The sequence below is a fragment of the Rattus norvegicus genome, chromosome 16 (genome assembly GCF_021556685.1).
Source record: "Rattus norvegicus strain SHRSP/BbbUtx chromosome 16, alternate assembly SHRSP_T2T, whole genome shotgun sequence".
Taxonomy (NCBI): Eukaryota; Metazoa; Chordata; class Mammalia; order Rodentia; family Muridae; genus Rattus; species Rattus norvegicus.
In genome coordinates this window covers 74,670,908-74,692,718 of record NC_141549.1, presented here as the reverse complement: position 1 = coordinate 74,692,718, position 21,811 = coordinate 74,670,908, and the positions used below count along the sequence as shown (strand labels likewise).

The window sequence follows — 21,811 nt, the reverse complement described above, 5'->3', positions numbered from 1 at the left end:
CCACACACACACACACACACACACACACACACACACACACACACACACATCCCACACATACATGTGACCTAAAGACAAAGAAGTTAGCTCCTGGGCTTTCCCACATTTGTCTGTGTTCTTGGGCATGAAGGGTCCCTGCATGGCTGCACCAGGGCCCTGTGGAAGAGGAGGCTCAGAGGCTTAGACGGACAGGACCATAGGGCAGGACCAATGGACAGGGACATCCAACCCCATCCTCCAGATGCTGCTAGATAAAGGACTACACAAAAGCCAGCAGGTGGGCCCCACCATTAGGATCCACTGCCCCTCATTAGCACAATGGTGACCACGGGATCATCGGCCATCATCAACCTGGATTCTTCTGTGAGAGTCTCCATTTAGAATTTCATGTTGACCCCATATCATCAACAAATGTCCTCAAGATTATTTATGTGTTCAGCCCATCTCAAAAAGTCCCCCTCCCATTTGGAATTGGTTCAAGAACGTTTACCCACCCAGGTCTGCAAGCAAGGTTGGGAGTCCCGAGCATCGTAGACAGACATCGACTAGATGATAGGTGTCCCCGGGCCTTGAGGTCACCACACTTTCCTGCAGTTGCCTGCTGTCCCCTGTACTGCTCTCTGATGAAACCACGCCCATTAGGCTGTGGTGTGTGCATGCCGAGCTAAGTGACTGAGGGGAACTTAGGGAGACAAATGAGATTCTGATAAGGAATTAGGGAACCAAGCAATGTGTAAGGAAATCACACACCACTACTGCCATCACCTCCACAAACACAACCACCCCGCCAGGCTGTGGCTGTTCTCATGAGGGTTAGTGCTGATGGTCTGTGTGGTAGCCTTGACACAAGTACACTTCAGGGCAGTTACCAGAGAATTAACAAGAAGGAACACTTATTCACACTGTAAGCAGAGCCAGCCCATAGCCTGGGAGTCACACAGAATGAAAAGCAGACAAGAACAAAACCCCAGTGATAAAGGAAGTCATCCTGCTTTCTGCTGCCTGGCCACCATGACTTGGGCTGCTCTGCTGTGCCGTTCCCTCTGCACCACAGAGACGCCAACACCTGAGGTTCTGGGCCGAACTACACCTCTCTCTTCATGAGTCATCTGTGAGTTGGAGCCACACACAGTCGAGCTGCCGCTGAGTCTTCTGCCTCTGAATGAGATAGGAAGAAATATAGTGCTTATGTCTACCAGGAGGGCAGGCACCAAGGAGGTCCAAAAGGCCCTCAAAGAGGACCAAGAGGAGTCTGCAAAGGGCCACATTTCTGGAGGAGGGATCACAAGGTAGAAAGAAACGGCGTGACAGCCAACCCACTGGGTGGCTCACTGGGTGTTGACCAACAGTCTGAAGATGAAAGCTGGGCATAGTGGAACATGCCTTTATTCCCAGCACTTGGGAGCCAGAGGCGGGCAGATCTGTGAGTTCGAGGCCAGCTTGGTCTACATAGTGAGTTTCAGGACAGCCAGGACTATGTGGAGAGACCCTGTCACAAGAAAACAAAGAAGTCTGAAGATGATTCCTATCTAGTGATTTTCAGCTTTGCCTGCCCCCTTAGCCCCCCCACCCAAAACTGCAAGTGGCCATCATCACTAGGAAATATTCGGTCACTTAGCAAGGCCAGACTAGCCACTGTCTGTGTCTGCCTCTTTGTCTTCGCAGTCACAACCTCCAGAGAGTGCAGATCACATGTCAGCTAGAGGGCCAAGCACAATGAGGATTCAACTCTGTAGGATGTGGGTCTTGGTCCTACCCAGCAGTAACATCTTACAACCCTGCCCACCCCCACTCCCACCCCCAGGCTTCTCAGAGTTGGTGGTGGACTCACTACACTCTAGTGACAGTTGTCGCCCTTCTGATCTGGCTTCTGACACCTCTAGTGAGACCCAGCTGGGCCTCCCATTCTCCCACCAGGCTGCCTCACTCTTATCCGTCACCTTTTGCTGTTAGATTTCCACAGACAGATCAGTGGCCACCTTCTGCAAACCCTGGGACACACCTTCCTCTGGTCAACTCCACAGGGATGTATGTGGGATGACCCAAGACAAATATCAAGTCTGAGAGATTTTCTCTCTTCCCTCTCTTTTCTTAAATCTCTGCTTCAGAAGGTGGTCAAACATGTTTTTTGTTTTTGTTTTTTCACCATCTCTCCCCACAGTAAACTAGAATGCATATCCGTATTTGAATTCTTTTTTTTTTTTTTTTAAGATTTTATTTACTGGGGGAGAGTGGGGAGAAAAAAAAAAGATTTTGTTTATTGTATATGAGTACACTATAGCTGCCTTCAGACACACCAGAAGAGGGCATCAGATCCCATTACAGATGGTTGTGAGCCACCATGTGGTTGCTGGGATTTGAACTCAGGACCTCAGGAAGAGCAGTCGGTGCTCTTAACCACTGAGCCATCTCTCCAGCCCACATATCTGTATTTGAAGAGCGTCTGTATAAAAGGCTGTCTGGCCCACAGTTTCTTCCTCTGGCTTCTATGGTCTGAAAGTTCAATTAGAAATTAATTCCTTGACTTTTTTTTTTTTCTGAAATATAAAATAAACCTGGGAGAGACAGCAGCTGTGTATCTCAGAAAATACTCTTATTTTTGGTGAGGAGAGAGAATCTGAGGCCCCCAGGAAGGAGGGAATTGAGAGCCCTGAAAGACAGACCAACAATCTCCCTAGAAAGATTCCACCAGGGGAGCCAATCTTTTCTTAAGAGTTTAGCATATGCCAAATGCATCGGAGGGCAGCTCTCAAGACAGCAAACGTGGACAACAGGGGTGGGACATACTAGGTAAGTTCACACAGTGAGAACAAAGGCTGACTTGCATGCGCCAGTTATGCAAGGCCCAGTAGGACCTCGCTCCTGTTCTCAATGGACCTCCTGTTCTCAATGAGCAAGCACACACTGGTTGGAAGGAACATAAGGAAATCAAAACTTGTGTTTCTGTTTCAAAATGCTTCAGCCAAGTGATGTCACATGGAGGGGACCCAAGGAGCCCATACCCAACAAGCCCAGAGAGGGGACAGGAGAGGACCCAGGAGCTGACCATTAAGGGACAGGTAAGGGGGCTGGAACAATGGCTCCATGGTTACAAGTACCCACTGCTCTTTCAGAGGACCATGGCTCCCAGCATCCACATGGTGGCTCACACACTCTGTAACTCCAGCTCTAGGAGATCCACACCCCTGGCCTCTGAGAACACCTCCACTCATGTGCACCCACCCACACGCGGATACATACAACCAAAAATCATAAAAATAAATTTTAGGACTGGAGAGATGGCTGAGTGGTTAAGAGCACTGACTGCTCTTCCCGAGGTCCAGAGTTCAATTCCCAGCAACCACACGGTGGCTCACAACCATCTGTAATGGGATCTGATGCCCTCTTCTGGTGTGCCTGAAGACAGCGACAATGTACTCCCATGCATAAAATAAAGAAATCTTTTTTTAAAAAATACATTTAAAAAAGATAGGCATAAATCTTTTTTAACTTATTTAATCTCTGGGAGTTTCACATCATGCACCCCAGTCCTGTTCATCTCCCCATCCTCTCATAACTGCCTATTGCCACCTCTCACCCACCCCCCAAAATAAAAAACATGCAAACAAACAAACAAAGCACAGAAAACATCTTATCATGGAAGCTGTAGTGTGTCACAATGTGTCCACACATCGTCACATCTCACACGTCAAGAGAGGGGTCAGCTCTCTTGCTTCTCATCCCCCCGGGATCAGCTGGCCCACACCCACGCCTCCAGAGCCAGCTGCACTGTGCTGCCCGGTCAAGGTTAGGGACCCACTCTCCCAAGTGCTGCAATATGCAGAGGAATTTTAAAGACAGGAAGAAAAACACAGACAGACAGACAGACTGACTGACTGACTGACAAGAAGTAGCCACCAGGAAGTAAAAGACCACCCAAGGAGAATCAGACTGGAAGCAAAGGCTGCCTGGACAAGCAGGGATATGACCTGGAAAGAGGTCATCAGGTGACAGGCTAGGACAGGAAGCTGTCCAGGTGTCCAGCAATCTGTCCTGAAGGCCTGTGGGGGTGTGGACAGCGCTGAGCTACTGCCAGGTGCGGAGCTGAGCAACACGACAGTTCCAGGACTTAGGAGGCCGAGGCAGGAAGATGGAAAACTCAGCCAGCTGGGGCCCGGGCTACATCGTGAGTTCGGGCCAAGAGAAAGAACACAGTGAGACTCTTGTCAAAAACAAAACAAACGGACGAACTTGCTGAGTCAGCAGGTCCAGGCCCCTGCCCCCAAGTCTGATGACCTGTGTCCGATGCCTGGGCCCTGCCTCACATTAGGAAGAGAGAACCCACTCCCCAATATTGTTCTCTAGACTCCATACACACTGTGGCACACACACACACACACACACACACACACACACACACACACAGTCATACATGTGCACTTATACACGGACGTGCTCTCACACACGCGTAATGGAATTAAGAGAGAAAAGAGGCAGGCAACATGGGCTGTCATTTGTGGTCAGACCACTCCAGAGGCAGATGGAGGAGCCATGGGGAAGAGGTGGCGGATTTCAGAGGAACCCATCCAAACCTCGGCAGAGAGAGAGAGAGAGAGAGAGCGCTGAGAGGTGTGAAGGGACAGAGGTACTCGCTGCCTGGATTTCGAGAAGGACCGCTGCTGAAAGCCGCGTGCCAAGAAAGGGTGTGCTTAGCTGAGACATGAGTTCCAGGTGTGAAAAGTGGAGTGAGGACCAGAGAGACGGCTCAGTGGTTAAGTGCCCCAGGCAGCTCTTCCAGAGGTCCTGAGTTCAATTCCCAGCACCCACATGGTGGCTCACAACCATCTGTAACTCCAGTTCCAGGGAATTCAAATGCCCTCTTCTGGCCTCTGAAGATACCAGGTATGTGTGTGATGTGTAGACATACGTGCAACCAGAGCACTCATAAGCATAAAATAATAAAAACAGTTTTGATCCTTTAAGCTACCCCATAACATAAAGATTACTGGCTTTGGCTGAATCACATGAAGTTCTAGGAACCCACATTGCATGGAGAGATACTCACTGGAAAACAAAAAACAAAAACAATAAAAATCAAAGGACCAGGGCAATCCTGAAGAACTATAAGGGTCGCCCACCATTTCTCCCTCTCCCAGGGCTACCAGCATGGGCAAAAGACACAGCAGAAGGCCCCTCACCACTTCAGCCAATGGTTCTTTCTCTCAGCTGTACAAGGGAATCCCCAGTGTGATCCCATAGAGCCCTTCGTTCTACGTGAGAGTCCAGTGAATCTCTGCTGTACAGCCAGGATGTCTGCAGTGTTAAAACTTCGTGATGCACAGTGCAACCGATTTAAGCTGTAAGCCACTCTCTTAAGGCTCTGTCCTCCCCAGCATCCTTTGAGGTCCTCAGAGATAAAGGGCAAAGCCATCCTTTGGTTTTGCATTTCTAGTGACTATCAGAGGTTCAAACAAAGACATTTCCTACCCTCAGCTAATGACCCCTCTGGGTCTTCTAGATGTTTATCCAGTGCCTCCTGATTGCTGGGTACAGTTGCTGGGATTGGGGAGAAGCCTTCCAGACAGTGGTTCCAGACAGCTTGGTTCTGGAGACACAAACAAACAGAAAATAGTCACTCTGTCTCTCAACCTGTTGAGCACTGGGGAGATGGTGGGGTGGGGATCGGGGGAGACTTTCAAACAAGGGCAATATTTACAAAGCTATTCTAGCCATGCTAGAATAGTTATTACGGCAAATAGCCACCCTGGCTGCTACAAGTGTGTAATTTCGGCCTCTGAAGGAACATGTTTCTCAGAGCTCCTGCTGTCTCATTTTGTTGATGCAATGAGGAAAAGTCCACGCTGGTTCTCATTCCCCACCCCCAAGCAGCTGGAGCCCTGCAGAACTTCAAAACCAAGCTCCAGACTTTTAACAACAAGGAGTCTTCAGGACCTACATCAGGCTTTGGGTCTTTTTCTTGCTGGGCATGTGACCCTATTCCTGAGAGCGCTGTCTCTCCAGACAGCTTCCCTGGAACATAGTTTGAAACTTGGGCCCCAAGGAGGCTTGACCTGTTACTCGACTTTTCGATTAACAAAATACTTGAGTTATTCAACTTTCTTAATGAAAAGTTTATCTTGGCTCACAGTTTCGGATGTTCCTGTCTGTGGCGGGTAGGCCCTCCAGCTTTGCAAGTCAGTGTATGTCCATGGGAGTGTGGGGCCCATTCCATGGTTGTGGCCCAAAAAGGAAAAGGGACTGGGATTCCAATACCCCTGCGTGATGGTGTGAATAATAATGGTCCCCGTGGGTTCATATATTTGAACGTTTCATTCCCAATTAGAGGAACTGTTTGAAAAGGGTCAGGAGCTGTGGCCTTGTTGGAGTAGTATGTCATTGGGGGGGACAGGCTTTGAGGTTTTCAAACGCCTATACCATTCCCAGTGAGCATGGTAACATTCGCCTATAATTCCAGCACTCAAGAGATAGATGATCAAGAAGAAAAAGAAAAGAGGGGTGTATGTGGCTAGGAACAGATACACCCCACTGCAATAACTTAAGAACTTCCACTAGGTCCCATCACTTCCACTGTCTCCCAGAAGAGACCACACCCGCTTCTCCATGAGTCTGTTGGATGGCGTTCTAGTTCCACAACGAGACTAGAACTGTCATACAATGAAGGGGCTCGAGACCCCTTATGAACAACAATGCCAAGCAACCAGAGCTTCCAGGGACTAAGCCACTACCTAAAGACTATACATGGACTGACCCTGGACTCTGACCTCATAGGTAGCAATGAATATCCTAGTAAGATCACCAGTGGAAGGGGAAGCCTTTGGTCCTGCTAAGACTGAACCCCCAGTGAACGAGATTGTTGGGGGGAGGGCGGCAATGGGGGGAGGATGGGGAGGGGAACACCCATAAAGAAGGGGAGGGGGAGGGATTAGGGGGATGTTTGCCCGGAAACCGGGAAAGGGAATAACACTCGAAATGTAAATAAGAAATACTCAAGTTAATAAAAAAAAAGTTAGAATAAAAAGAAAAAAAAAAAAAAAGAACTGTCATACAAGCCCAGGATATAGACCTAACATAGCAGACACCTTCCCCTAAGATACTCCACCTGCCTTAACTCCTGGGACATTAGTAAAACATCCTCCATGAGGTCCCTAGAGAAGAAGAGATGTACGCTGATGTGTGTGTGTGTGTGTGTGTGTGTGTGTGTGTGTATGATGCATACACAAGTGTGTATGTATGTAATGTATGTAGGAAATACACACCAAGATGTATATGTGCCAAAAATAGGTGTTTGTAACAACACCCATTAACACATACTGCGTAAGAACCAATACTGGCTTTCAAACTCAATTAGAGTTCACCAAGTCCAGGAAGGAAACCAGACCTACCGAATCACCACTCCATCTCCAGGAGACCCCAGCTCACCCGTGACCTTTTGCTGCTATAATACATTATGAACACAGCTCCTTTGGGGAAAGCAAGGCCAAGTCACAAAGCTATCTTGGGCAAACATTTCTGCCAAGGGCAAGTCAGTCCTAGACAACACATCTGACCAGCTTCTGCATTTGCTATACTATTTGCGCTCTCTCTCTCTCTCTCTCTCTCTCTCTCTCTCTCTCTCCACACACACACACACACACACACACACACACACACACACACACACCATAATAACAGGCCAACTCTGAGACAACAGCTTCTAACCCGAGGGATTTGCTTCTTTTTCTTTTTTGATTCCTCAGACCTCTCTAATGGGTGACTGAAGCTCTTGAGACAAAAGCAATTCGATTCATTGTCACTTAAAAAGAAATTAATGCAAATCTAGAGTACTTTGCGAGGGCCGAGAGGAAGGAGAGGTGTCACAAAATTGACAAATTTATATAATGTATTCGTTATGAACACCCGCTGCCTGCCACGTACCATGCAGTGTGCTACGACTACACGCAGGAATAAGACAGGACCGGCGCTTCGGGGTCTCGGTGTCATTTAAGAGACGGATGACTGTAATAGTGTGTATTAACAACAGTGACAGAGGCGACAAGGCAGGCCACCTGGGGCATTAATATTGCCTGGAGATGTCAGGAAAAGGTTGGAGAAAAACAACTCATCAAGCCTAAGAACAGTTAGTCAGGTAGTATCTTGGCCTTTTTCTGTTGCTCTAAATAGAATACCTGAGAGGAAGTTGAAACAGGAGCACACTAAGTTCCAGCACAGCCTGGCTGCTTAGTGAGTTCTAGGCTAGCCTGGACTACATAGCAAGACCCTGTGCCTAAAAATAAAAATAATAAAAAAATTAAAAAAAAAAACAACAAAACCCACCGTGACTTTTGGTGAGGACAAACCACAGTTGAGTCATAACAAAGGAAAATAGTGCAGAGGACTCTCTGAGGGGAGCGGAGGGGACACCTTCAAGAGTCAATTCCTAAGCCTGAGCCCTTAGCTTGTGTGCCTTCCCTGGACTGAGATGAGGCCTCTTTCCTAGAATCATCTATTGAAATGTCTTTTTTGTCCTCCTCAGGGTCTGTGTGCATATGTCTGGTAAATACAGATCTAGGCATGTGGCCTTGGAAGCCGAATACGTCATCCTCTGTGTGTTGCTAAAAATAACCCACCCATCTGCTGCCTGCCACCTCACCTGCCCATGCAGACGTCAGCCAGGTAGGCCTTGCCAACCAGCAAACACAACTTGGCAGAGGTGGACTCTGGCGGCTCAACAGAATGACTGGCTCCCCAGCGTGTTGGGAGCAATTGACACCCTGCCGCCCAGAAACTGTTCAGATACTTTCAAGACAAGCAGAGATAGCCTGACTGGGCCACTGTCCCCCATGTAGGCTGTGGCTCAGCAGGGTGTGTCATTGTTGTCTCTGTTGAAAGAGGAAATGGACGTTCTCACACCAGCACAGTCAGAGGTAAGATATAGAAAGAACAACACACTAAACTGACAAGAAACCCACAGCCATACCTGCCTACAGGTATGGGCATGCACCCTCCACCCCACCCCACCCCACCCCCCAGGACTGCTCACCGTCCTCTAGCACTGGCTTTGGAGGCCATTTTCCTGAGCTTCCACTCCCTCCTTTGCCTCTGCTCCTCCGGTGGGGAAACTATCCACTTAAAAGCTTAGTCAGACATGGATGGTCCCAGAATCAACAGCGGATGTCTATATTCTCCCCATAAAGGGCTTCACACAGACAAAACGTAGAGGAAAGGAATATGTGACAAATGAAAATCTGTGTTAAAGGGGGCTGGAGGGATGGCTCAGTGGTTAAGAGCCGTGGCTGCTCTGTGGAGGTCCTGGGTTTCAATCCCTGCTCACACATGGTGGCTCACGACCATCTGTAAGTCCAGTTCCAGAGGATCTGATGCCGTACACTGGACTCCACAGGAGCTACATGCACAGTGCACAGGCACCCATGGAGACATAAAAATAAATAAATGAATGACTGAAAGAAAATTGTGCCAGACCCTTCTAATCTTAGAAAGGTGGCCTCTATTTCACAGGCAACGCTCCAAGAGGTCCTAGAACTTTGGCGTCACCCAGTGAAGGAACTTGATGTCCTCGGCCTTCAGCTTCGTCCCCTTCACTTTCATGACTCTAATGCCCAAAGCTGTCTGCCTACACTCACCTGGGTCTATCAGGCATCTCTATTCCTTTGCCTACTTCTGGTCCACCCACCCATTCCTCTCCCGAGCTGTGGCAGCGGAGAGCCCTCCAGGCTCCTGTACCTTCACAGACCATGAACTTTCTATCCCCTTTGTCCAACCCCAAATGTTTTTGTGTTAGAAGTGCTGCTCTCTGGTTCTCTCTGTCGACATCACTCTCCAGCTCCCAACTCTTCCCAGAGTTTAGTCAGGTGGGGGGAGGGGGGTGCATGCTTTATCCCTGGCGCTCAGGAGGCAGAGGCTAGAACACAGTATAAACAGAATGGAAGGGGTGGCTCTCAAAACATGGCTGGGAGAGACGCTCTTTGTGAAGGAATCCTTTAAACTTTATCCTTGGCTTGGCCTTTCCCCTAAGCCTCAGTCTTCTTTTCCGTACCATAGACATGATAACACTAGCTGGAACGTCTCAGGAGGGCTAGTTTGACGCCAGGTACTTCACTTACAGGAAGGATCACCTACCGTGATTATTCCTCTTGCCCCTTTGTTTGTTTTCCCATTGAAAGAAGAAATTAGAGCTTCATGATTTAGTAATCTGCCAAAAGCCACACAGGCAGTCAACTGATTCAGACCCAAAGCCTCACCTCTGCTGTCAGCTACCACACAGTTCTGCCTCACACTGACCGCAGACACTCCAGTTTTCTCCAGCGCCACAATCTCACCTCAGAAAACACTGCTCCAATACCTCACTCGTGAGGGAGGCACCTCCCACCTTAACCACGCCCACCTCACCCAGCCCCTCCTCCACCTCGCGCTCTCCTAATGGGTTGCCAGCCTACTGTGTGAGAATTGCTACTCAAGCTCCCCAAAGGGGTGGTGAAAGGGTATCTGAGAGGAGCAGCCTTCTCTTGCCCTCACAGGATGCTCTCAGCTCTGTCAGATACATACCAAGCGCTCAGTCCAACATTTGCCTCTTGATATGTGAAACTTCTCCAAGACAAGGTCCTCGTTCGCTGTAAGACCCTGTCCCCTTGAAGTATGTTTCCTGAGCTCTACCTCGAAATCTGGGCCCTGTTTAACTCCAACTTTGAAAGAGAGCCCCACCCCCATCCCTCCACCCTCACACCACCACCACCACCACCCCACCCCACCCCCCCACCCCCACCCCCGCCTCACAGCAGCGAAGCAGCCAGAGGGAGCTAGAGTAAGGCCCAATATAAACCGACCTCCAAACAGCTGTGTGAATTTTTCGTCCTTAGCTTTAATCACAAGCAAGGGCCCTGACAGAAACCATTCCAAAGTCATTCACAGTGGATATATCATTTTCTTACCAGTGATATTGATTTTAATTGTGCTGGCCAACAGGACATTGTCTCTTCCATGGTACCTCTTGATCGTTATTTACTCTTAAGTTAGCTGCTTTTCGAGCCGTTTGCTGATTATGTCTCCTTTCGAAACGTGTGGGGTGGGGGTCCTCAAGAATTCTTTCCTATAGTAAGTGATACATTGTTCGAAATCCATAAGATACAAAAATATTAAATATTGACATCTGCTTGCAATTTCTTCCCAGGTGCTCACTGCCATGATGACAGTGTGGTTCACATCTGAGTTTTAGTGCACAGACAAATCAAGTGTAAACAACAACTTGGTCATCCTGTTTTCTCCTTTGGCATTCAAGGAACAAGCAGCAGCCGCCACCACACACACAGGTGTGGTCATAGTTCTTAATAACTGCTTAGTATCCCATTTTAAAACCACCGTCGCCAACACATATGTTGTAAGTTGTTTTCATGTCTGATTCTTTCCCAGCAGTGGAAGCCAGGTCAAAAGAACTGCTGTTTTACATGTTGCTGTCCCTATCAAGGTTCCCTTTTAGAAAGGAGATCTGTTGGTTCCCAGGTAAAGAAGCGCCTTTCCGGGTTGGGGATTTAGCTCAGTGGTAGAGCGCTTGCCTAGCAAGCGCAAGGCCCTGGGTTCGGTCCCCAGCTCCGGAAAAAAAGAAAAGAAAGAAAAAAGAAAAAGAAAGAAGTGCCTCTCCAAGGATCACAAGGAAAAGGGGGAAAAGTCATAGCAAAAGACTCCATCGATCTCTGCACATGCTCAGCCCCACCCACCCACCCACACATCTCCCACCTTAGGTCATACACCAGCCAAAGCGAGGCAACTTCTTGAATTACAACATTATACGTCTCAAGTTCCAGGGTTTCTCCCGTTTGATTTCTAAAAACTTCCTCACTAGTTTTCTCTAAGTATCTCTTGGTTATCTCCAAACTTAGACGATATTAATGACACCTAAAAGTGAAGGAAGAAATGCAGGACAGGACTGGAGAGATGCTTGCTTGGCAGTGCCCGCCATGGAAACACGAGGACCTGACTTTCACCCCTGGAATTCACCAAGAGCTAGGTGTGAGGTCACGCACTTGCAATCCTGGTCCTGGAGAGGTAGAGACAGACAAACCCCTGCAGCTCCCTGCACAGCCAATCTGACCTAATCGGCAAGTCCCAGGCCGAAGAAAGACTGTCTCTGAAACATAGTGGTCCGTAGTTGATAAGCAGTTCCCAAGGCTGACCTCTAACCTCTTCATGCATACATATATGTGTGCATGTACACACCAGAAGACGGTGCATGACTTAGGTATGCATAAAGATATATTTCAGTTCTAGTGTGAAATTGACAGGCTAAGGCTGTGGCCCAGTGGCAGACTGTTTTCTTAGCTTAGCATAAGTAAGGTCCTGTGTTCAGTCTCCAGCAACACTGGGAACAGTATCAGTGAAAAGCCAGGCTTGAAGACCAAAACTGAGTCCGACTGAACAGATCAAGTCGGAGAGTAACTCACCCAGATCCCCCAATCTCAAGGAGCCCTGCGCTTTCCTCTGCTTCCAAAAGGCTGGTCTCTGAACCTGGGGCTGGAAGCATCTCTTTTCCAGTCTTTATTTTCAGTTGTGAGGTAGAGTCTAATCAACTGAACTGACCTTGAACTCTCAATCTTCCTGCCTCAGTTTTCTAAGTGCTGGGATTACACACACACACACACACACACACACACACACACACACACCATAAAATGGAGAGGTTTTTTCTTTTTAGGGTGTGGTTGGGGCACATCCCAGTGGGTGGCTCAGCAGCCATGAAAATATGGGCAGTATAAACAGGACTCAGTGGGTAAAAGAGAAAAGACCTGAATTTGGATAGAGCAGATATTGGGTAGGATTGGATCAGGAAGGAATTAAAGGGTGAGTCTCAATGAGTATGATCAAAACACATTGAATGTGACTTTTTTTAAACGTTGTAAAAGTGTTTTTTTAAATATCGTGCTTGAGAACTGGAGAGCTGGCTCGGCACTCGCTGCTCTTGCAAAGATCCAAGTGAGCACACACAACCACCTGTGTAAGTCCAGCTCCAGGGAACCCAATGCCTTCTTCTGGGCTACACACACCTGCACATGAACACACACACACACACACACACACACACACACACACATGCATACATGCATTCACATGAACACACACACACCCGCACATGAACACACGCACACACACACACCCTCACATGAACACACACACACACACACACACACACACACAATAAATGCTTCTTTAAGACAGATACTTGATTGGGCATGGTAGCGTATGACTTTAATTCCGGCACTTGAAAGGCAGAGGCAGGAGGCTGTCTCTGAGTTCGAGGCCAGCTCACTCTGCATAGCAAGTTTCAGGCAGGGCTACAGAGAGAGAGGTGCTGTCAAGAAAAAAGAAGAAAAACAAAAACACCTCTTCTATTCCCCAAATAAATTCCTTTTGCCTCAAGTGAAACCAAAGTCCTTGCATAGAGCCACGCCTTCGTGCCATATCTTGGTGACTAATAGTAAGAAGCTGTCAACGCTTACCAGCCTGGCACTCAACACTCATAGAATATAGGGAATCTATGCAATGCTGTGTGGTGTGGTTTCTTCCTATCTCATGGTTGGAACAATGAAATTCAGAAAGGTTAAGTAACCTCTCCCAAACCACACGGCTGTCAGCAGCTGGGCTGCCACATCATCCTCGTGACAACAGCCACACACTCGGTGCTCCCTTGCATTGTTCACCCCCCACTCCACTCTCCAATTTGCACGAGTCTTGTCCACCACAGTAGCCTGTGCCTTCAGTCAACCATGGCTTCCCTTCGCTCATCCTGAGTCCTCCTGTCCCACCGCTACAGAGCTTGGCGGCTGTACCACAGCTGGTCATTCGTTTTCCTCAGGCGTTTCCCAAATTGCCAGTCTTGCTTCAGCACCTTCCAGGAGCCGGACCCCACCAGGTAACAAACCCACTGCTCCTGCTCCCCAGGGAGTGAAGCCAGGCACATCTCCCAACGAGGCTGTGAGCACAGTCAAGGCAGGCACCTGGAGGCCCCTCCCCCATCCTCTACTGTCTTGTGACCAGCGTTTCTGGATTCTTACGTGACTCTGGAGGACTGCTCTCTCCCTCCAAGTCAGCTATGGCGTCTCCCTGTGTTCCCTGCCAATCTAGAAGCCCATTGCTCCCTGCTCCCAAGCACAGCTTTCTCTCCTGTCTTCTCAAGCCAGGCCCCCTATCTCTGTGTCCTGCCCCAGGGGGAGGATGTGCTGTCCAGCACGTCTGAGAACAAGTCCATTAGACCCACCTCTGCTCTCTGCAGGGCTCCCAGGGCTGCAGTGTTTATCTTCCCTGCCCAGCAGTTGGACAGATGGCTGGCATCTAACTCTGCAAGCAGAAAGCAGGAAAGCAACTGTACCTGGATCCCTAGGTCGTGGGAACAAGAGCACACAGTTGCACTCAGTGCCCCAGAAAGGACAAGGTTTGGGCAGAGGTTAATGTAAAACCAACACTTCTCCTTCTGCTGGCTCCTCTGTCAGACCATGAACAAGCTCACACGCATGAATGCACCACACCACACCACACACACACACACACACACAGAGAGACACACATACACATTTTATATATATATATATGTATATATAAATATTACAGATATATACACATATATACAGATATATACAGATATATATAGATATATAAATATATCATACATACACATAACGTACTATACCACACCACACAAACATACACACACACATTTTATATATATATATATATCAGATATATTACAGATATGTACACAGATACATATACAGATATATATAAATATATATACATATATATATCATACATACACATACCATACCACACCACACACACATTTTATATATATATACATATACATATATATACATATAAAACAGATATTACAGATATATACACAAATATATACATATATATACAGATATATATAGATATATATATATATCATACATACACATACCATACCACACCCCACACACACACACACACACGCACACACAAACACACACACACACACACACCTTACTTGTTCATATACAAAAAGGAAAGCACAAGAAACAGGGATAAGGGATACAGGAATGACTGGAGTTGTTGACCCCTAACCCTCAAGGTGCAATTTCAGAGCCTTGGGCAGGACTAACTCTACCATATATATATACAAATCACCTACCAGCCTAAAAATTCTCATTTTGCATCTTCCTTTGAGAAACAAATACCAGCAGACAGGGTTCTGGACATGTTCAATGGACCCCTTTTAGGCTTAATGTCCTTCCATGCCTTTTATTACTGTACTGGCCAGGGTAAAATACATGGCTGGTCCTGTGGGTCACAGAGCCTGGCTCATGGGAACCAGGATGAAAGCAGAACAGGATTTCTAGTAAGGATAAGGGCCGTGGCGGGCTGGTAAGGGCTGAAGGGGCTGCCCGAGGACACTCAGGCCCATGCACAGAAGAGGCCAAAGCCAGCAGCAGCTCAAGGGACAACGATCTGAGACTGGGACAAACTGCTTCCTGCTCTTCCCTTATTGGCCTTTTCCACGCCGTTAGGCTGAGGGCAACTAAAACCGGAGGACTTTCTGGTCCACTGTGTCCCACAGAAGCTCATCCCTTCGCTCCAATGGTTCCCCCCATTCCCCATGCCCTGGCCTTGGCCTCTGGCTACAAATCTTCCCACTGCTGCTGAAACGTGAACAGAGGTGACTCCCAGGAAATTGGACCTGGGAGCCCCAGGTGACCAGGCTGGGCCCCTTGGAAGAGCATTCACTGGAAAGGCCTGAGAGAACAACAGACTCACTGGAAACTTCTCAGCTGAGACCCTCTTTCTCCTGAGGAAATGCCGGTCCTGTAGAGATGGCACAAAAATAAGGCCTTCCTCAAGACAGGGCCATGACCTCATGCCCGCTGCATCCCAGTGTCAAAGCCAAGCCAAGGCAAATCAGGGAGGAGGAGAGGGAGGCCCAGGTACAACCATTTGGTATGGCGCCTAGGGAACGAACCCTCCTGTCAGGACCCAGCCTGACAGATCTACTGATAATATTTAATTCCTCCAGAGCCTTTTAGCTTTGAGAAGATCCTTGGGAACGGTAAAGTTCTATGAACTTTAAAAAGGTAGTATTTGGATAGTGGAGAGAGGGAGGAAAGGAGGGAGGGAGGGGCAGGCAGGGTCCAAGGGAACAGCAGGGATGATAACTGTCCCTTCAGTCGTCTCAGACACAGGAGCAATCAGGCAAGCAGGCCGGCTAATGAAGAGGCTGAATTTTGGGGCTGCAGAGCCTACAGGGCACCCAAAGAGGCTCTGAGCTACTATTTGTTGAGCTCCACTTCTGTTCTTTCACTGCCCCTGGCTGTCTTAGTCCCTGTATCCTTCTCACTTCCCTGTAAAAGAACATTGTTTCCCTCCTGTAGAAGGAGAACGAAGCCTATCATTCTGTGGTAGGGGTATATAATGGCTCTGTGGCACTGTGTATCTGGCTCTCTACTCCTGCTGATGTCAGCCCTGCTGCAGCCTCTGTACCTCAGGAGGCTGGACTGGAACACTCTGCTGTAGGAGGGGAAGGAGAATTGTGACAGGTTGGGGGTGTCTTGAGCACTTAATGGAAACCCTGTCCCTATGGCCTGAACAGGACCTCATTAACAGGGCCGCTAGAGATTAGACATCTCGGTGAGTCAGGAGGGGGGCAGGAGGACTCAGCATCACAGTGAGTCCCCACTGTGGTTTGTAGTCAGCAATTTCCCTCATATTCGAGAATTTATAGCTCAGTGCAGATTCCCCTCACCAGTTTCAGCGGCCCAAATCCAGCAGCAGCAGGTTCCTCCTACCCCTATTCTACCTTTCTATCTACAGACTGGTGGCTGCACACTGTGTGGGGGTCTCCAGGCCTGCATAAGACTGACAAGGAGTTCCTGCCCCCATGAGAGAGTGGTGCACAGAGGTTCATGGGGGAGGTGACTTCTGGGGGACAGGACAGGCACATGAATATGGAGTGTGGCAGAGAGAAGAGCTAGACCTTATCTGCCCCCATTGTCTCCCTGCCTGGGCCCTAACAGCATAGAACTTTTACTACCTTTGCCCTAAAGCTGCAGCATTTTGCTAGGAACTCTGGGACCAAAGTGGTCTCAAGTGCCCCAGAGTTCCTGGGTAGATGGTAGTGAGGGTGAATCATCCCGGTTCCTTCTCATACCTGATGCTGAAGTCAGAAGCTGACTCCCTGAGTCCTCTGCCAGTCTCACCTGAAAGGAGGGCCACTTCCTAAGAATCACTGAATGCACAGGCTGAATGCAATGACTGAAAGTACAGGCAAACAACTCAGGAGTCCCTTAGGTACCTCACAGTGTCCCCTAAACAGAGGAAGCTTCTTTCAGAGTCAGAAGGAGAAAGGCCAAAGGGAGTGCACTGTGGGATCAGGGTCCATTTTATTCACTCACCTCAATGAATGCCTACCAAGTACTAACTACCTCAATGAACGCCTACTGAGTACTAACTACCTCAATGAGTGCCTACCGAGTACTAACTACCTCGATGAACGCCTACTGAGTACTAACTACCTCAATGAATGCCTACCGAGTACTAACTACCTCAATGAACGCCTACTGAGTACTAACTACCTCAATGAATGCCTACCGAGTACTAACTACCTCAATGAACGCCTACTGAGTACTAACTACCTCAATGAATGCCTATTGGGTACTAACTACCTCAATGAACGCCTACTGAGTACTAACTACCTCAATGAACGCCTACCGAATACTAACTACCTCAATGAATGCCTACCGAATACTAACTACCTCAATGAATGCCTACCGAGTACTAACTACCTCAATGAACGCCTACTGAGTACTAACTACCTCAATGAATGCCTATTGAGTACTAACTACCTCAATGAGCGCCTACTGAGTACTAACTACCTCAATGAATGCCTATTGAGTACTAATTACCTCAATGAGCGCCTACTGAGTACTAACTACCTCAATGAACGCCTACCGAGTACTAACTACCTCAATGAATGCCTACCGAGTACTAACTACCTCAATGAACGCCTACTGAGTACTAACTACCTCAATGAATGCCTATTGGGTACTAACTACCTCAATGAACGCCTACTGAGTACTAACTACCTCAATGAACGCCTACCGAATACTAACTACCTCAATGAATGCCTACCGAATACTAACTACCTCAATGAATGCCTACCGAGTACTAACTACCTCAATGAACGCCTACTGAGTACTAACTACCTCAATGAATGCCTATTGAGTACTAACTACCTCAATGAGCGCCTACTGAGTACTAACTACCTCAATGAATGCCTATTGAGTACTAATTACCTCAATGAGCGCCTACTGAGTACTAACTACCTCAATGAACGCCTACCGAGTACTAACTACCTCGATGAACGCCTACCGAGTACTAACTACCTCAATGAACGCCTACTGAGTACTAACTACCTCAATGAATGACTATTGAGTACTAACTAAAACTAGTTAGTACTGTGCTGAAGATTAAGGTGACAGAGAGGCACGAGGGCCCCCGCTCACCATGCAGAAGCAACAGAATGTGAAAGGACAGATGGGTGGTCAGCTAGATGTGCCTGTGGACATAGAGGTGGCCAGCCCCCAAACAGGCGTTTTCCTGGATAAAGAAACAGGCAAGCGCCAAGAAAGCAGAAAACACACAGGCTAAGTCCCGAGAGACCCAGCACCTTCCAGAAGAACAGAACTCCTGAAAAGTCACAATTTAGAAGATGGCCCTTAAGACAGAGCGGGATCACCTGGGCCGAGGCCATAATGGTCACTGTTGTAACCACTGAGGAAGAAGACTCACCTCAATGAGGAGTCTGCATTGGAAGGCATAGGGATGACAGACAGCTGAGTCAGCACAGGGAAGTAGGCCAGGTAAGGGCAGATAATGGGGTGAAGGAGAATCAACGGGATGGGGGATGGGGTGTCTAACTAGATGTGGGATATGCAAGTACTCTGATATATCCAGCTTCTAGTCAGGACAGCAAGATGGACAGAGGAGCCATGAACAAAGGGAAGGAGGGTAGGACCAGAAGCAGATTGGTGGAGAGTGATTTTAAAGGTCAGCTCAGAGATGAGGGTGCAGGGCAATGGAGGAGTGCTCGATTAGCATTGTCAAGGCCCTGGGTTCAGCTCCAGAACTGCTAACAAGAACAACTGTGATCTGTGGTTCTGGAGGTGTGGTGGTGGCTCGAGCCTGTGATCCCCACACCTGGGACATAAAGATCCGAATTCAAGGTCATTCACAGCTACATAGCAAGTTTCAGGGCAGCCTGGACTGCGGAAGATCCCCACGTCAAACAAACAAAACTAAGATCTGCTTTGGACTTGCTGAAATTGTGGGATAATTAAGACTACAGAATTTGGGGTTCCTGCCTAGATCTTGGGGAGGGGGTCACAGATTTATCTATAGCTGTAAAACGAAGTGATAATTGAAGTGAGGGAACCAACTTATAAATGATAACAGAGATATAAGTCGCAGAGTAGAGCGGGACATGACGGTTCATGATGGTTCTACTGCAATCCACGCAGCTCAGGAGGCAGAGGCAGAAAGACTGTTACAAGTTCAAGGTCAGCCTGGTCTATGTAGAAAGTTCCAGTCAAGCTAATTAAGACTCATCTCAACAACAAAAACAAAAACAGAAACAAACAAGCAAACAAAAACAGTTATTTAAAGGTGCAGGTGACAGGAAACACAGGCCAGAGTTGATTTCAGATTCAGTTCTGTCCGTCTGCTCTGCTAGTGACATCAGGACTCAGTGACTTTCTGAGCTTTGGCTGTAACTTCTGCAGGACCAGCTCCATCCTGAAGCTGACTGCCAAGCTCCCAGGTTTGCTACTTTCTCTCCAGATCCTGAGGAAAACCATCCCACTCAGAGATCTCCCAGAGGCAAAGGAAACTTCTTACCCAGAAATGGCCAACGAACGCTTCCCCCAGCCAGGGGCTTGAATTCACTTCGCCTGGCCCTGGAACTGCTCTCTGTGACTCGGCTCTGCTTGGCTGAGGCCAAAGCTACTTCCCCAGACACAGCCCGGTAGAGAGCTGGTTTTCCATAAACACACGAGCAGAAGAGGAGAATCCTGATATGAAAAACAGGATAGCAACCCCATTATCCAAAGACAGAGTGTGCATGGAGAAAACAGTCACAGTCAGTGTCACAAAGAACCATGGGAGAGGCAGAAGGTTGCCCGACCAGAGGTCCAAGGTCACTCTGGGGTTGTGTTTGAGGTGTAAACGATGGAATTCCATCAGGAAATTCTTCCTGGAAACCATAATCCGCAGAGAGTAGTTAAGCCTTGGATTTTTTTTTTTAAGGTTTATTTATATTTCTTGTGTATGAGTATTTACCTGCATGTGCATATGTCCGTGTATCACATGCATGCCTGGTGTCTACAGAGGCAAAGGGCACCAGGTTCACTAGAACTGGAGCTACTGACACTTGTGAGCCCCAACGTGAGTGCTGGAAACCAAGCTCAGGTCCTATGGCTAGCATGCTCTAGGAAGACCAAGCTGGCCTTGAACTCACGAAGATGACCTGCCTCTGGCTCCAGAGAGCTGGGATTGAAAGTGTATACAGCGCAGATCCCCTGGCAGGTTCCAGGGGTGGAAACACTTCAGATGCAGCCTGTGCAGCTTGTCCCATTGGGAGACAAAGAGTGCTGGGCGGCGGCAGTGCTGCCTATGGCTACAGGCACAGACATGGGGAGCCTGGTGAGCTTCAGGTGACAGACATTGAGGGTGGGGAGGTGTGCGGCAGCCAGGAGCGCATGGAACCTGCCTCCAGAAGCTCTGGCTAGTTGCAGCAGCACCCTGACTCTGGGTTACGTCAGGATGTCTGAGGGAGTCTCGGCAATGGTCCAGAATGTATGGTGCTTCAGAGACCAGAATAATGACCCATTGCAATGAATGTCTGCATGCAAAGCTCTCTGGGCAAAACAAAAGCAAACAAACAAAAACAAGCACTAGGGGATGCACTGCGGTGCCAATGTCACTAGGACAAATGAATGTTCAATGAGGAGGTGGGAAAGACTAGAGCCTTGAGTGAGCCTTGCTGCTGCTTGGGGCCATTCTGATGTGAGTGGCCTGTATTGCTAGGCTAGGCTGACTCCCTGACAGGCTTCAAACTGGCAGTTCAGGAGGCAAGGCCTAAATCTCTGTTTCCAAGTCCAGGCAAGTCCAGGCAAGTCCAGGCTTCAGAGGCTGCCCCAAGCACCACCTGGCCTGGGGCAAGGACATGGATCAGCAGCAGTTTCCAGACTTCCTCAGCAACAGTTTCCAGATTTCCCCAGCAACAGTGTCCAGCCCCACCCCTCCTGTCCCCCAGCCCACCAAGACCCCAGCAATGGTTCTAGAATGTCCCTAGAGATAGAGTCAAGATTAAGATAGAGGTCACGGGGTTGGGGATTTAGCTCAGTGGTAGAGCGCTTGCCTAGGAAGCGCAAGGTCCTGGGTTCGGTCCCCAGCTCCGAAAAAAAGAACCAAAAAAAAAAAAAAAAAAAAAGATAGAGGTCACTTATCCCTTCCGGGAATTCTCCTGCAAGCTCACTTTAGGGTCTCTCTGTCTTGGTAATGGGAGACCCCAGCACGCTGGACTTCTGCAAAAATAAAACATTCTTTGTGTTTATGTACTGTTTGAGTCTAGGGTATCATTCTTCTGCGAATCACGGACCCTTACACTGCCACCTGAGATCATGGTGATGTCCTGTCCATGCTGCTGCCAAGGGCCGTCCATGTCTGGGACCATTCATCTACTACAGTCCTACTGTGGATCTATGGATATCTGTGCCCCTTCATCACCACCACCACCACC

The 21,811-nt window shown here is 48.4% G+C and overlaps 1 protein-coding gene and 1 long non-coding RNA gene across 1 annotated transcript; both read right to left on the bottom strand.

Moving 5' to 3' along the window:
* The window catches only part of Erich1 (glutamate-rich 1), a gene marked incomplete at its 5' end in the record, with an annotated part of 52,793,804 nt that overhangs the window by 8,971,645 nt on the left and 43,800,348 nt on the right, over positions 1-21,811 (bottom strand).
* Positions 866-20,180, bottom strand: LOC148000608 (uncharacterized). Its single transcript, XR_015640046.1, has 4 exons — positions 19,909-20,180; positions 14,243-14,322; positions 10,926-11,083; positions 866-1,158 (listed from the first exon to the last, which is right to left on the bottom strand). It is a non-coding gene; the product is annotated as an uncharacterized LOC148000608 (long non-coding RNA).